The sequence below is a fragment of the Betta splendens genome, chromosome 8, assembly GCF_900634795.4.
Source record: "Betta splendens chromosome 8, fBetSpl5.4, whole genome shotgun sequence".
NCBI classification, from domain to species: Eukaryota; Metazoa; Chordata; class Actinopteri; order Anabantiformes; family Osphronemidae; genus Betta; species Betta splendens.
Window position 1 is genome coordinate 3,064,297 of NC_040888.2, and position 1,409 is coordinate 3,065,705.

A 1,409-nucleotide genomic window follows, 5' to 3' on the forward strand; every position below is an offset into this window, starting at 1 on the left:
GCCTCTGATGATGATGTGATGTTAATTGACTTTGCAATATTGATGATCTGTGTTGTTGTGAGGCACCTTGAATTGACATTGTGTATGAAAAGTGCTCCAGAAATCAGCTTGAATCAACTGGCGTTTAGGCTGCTTGACTTGATGGGACTGATGATGAATTTTGACATGTAATGATACTTATTACGTAAGTGAATCATTATAATCATTATGTAACGTCATTATTTCTTCTCAGTGGGGGGGTCAGATTTCAAAGTCATCCAATGAAAGGAACTGAGGGTCATTGTTTGGATGTTTTTATGACTATTGACTATTAACATCCCCTTAAAAGTTTAGATAACATTATATTGACTAAAGTGGAGAATCACCTTAACCTCTTGCTTTTGGAGGTATAAATAGAAATAAGAATTAGACATAAGAAATCAAACCTTAATGAATTTTAGATATAGACATTGCTGGATTATTGAACATGCAGATATGCAGTATAAGTTCCCATGTTCCTATACTGTCTACAAAGGTGTTTAAGGTTTAATAATATCCTCTCCACATACATACTACAGCGTAATTATAGTAAGATTAATAATCCCACTTATGCTGTAGTAGCCACTTAGTCATGCCTGCACTTTACTTTACTTACTTGTTTGCTTACAGTGTATCACTTGACTCTGGCAATACGGTTGAATGTAATCCAAATCTAATCTACTTGGTGAGTACTGGATACAATACAATCCTGACCTTTATGCTTTTTTCTTTCTGTGCTTTTAGTAGTGAGTTTATAGGTCAAGATGATACATATATGCCTAATGTCACGCATGTGGTGGTTGAAATATGGTAATAATGTAGTTCTTGCATTTTCCCAGGACTGGAAAATGCAGTTTGACTTTACAACCCTGTTTACAGGAGTGTGTTGACTATTAACTAGACCACGGAGTGAACTTTGACTATTAAATGAAGTACAGTTTTAGGCTACGTTTAAACCAACAAAGAATGTAAACATTCTGCCCTCCACATTTCACTCAGCTACTTAGCTTTTTATTTATTTATTGATCTGCATGGAAAACTAAGATGTAAGTTATCCCTCCATAGTAGGGAATAATATTAACTACATCCACTTAATTAATAATAATTAGATAATAAAATAGAAGTTATAATAGATGACACGCAAATGGAAGCATTTAAGTGTTTTAATTATAATTTATTTTAACGCATTTAACACCATTCTCCAATTTCTCGTGTGTGTATTAATATAATTACTGAAGGTAGAAACAGGGTTAATATCGCTTTCAAACTCACTCTTAGTTGTGTTTGGTTTTCTGAGGAAGTGGTGAGTATGTTTCCTGCCCTGCCTCCCCCCTCCACAAACACACACACACACAGAGCGAGAAGGAGAGAGAGAGAGAGAGAGAGCGAGA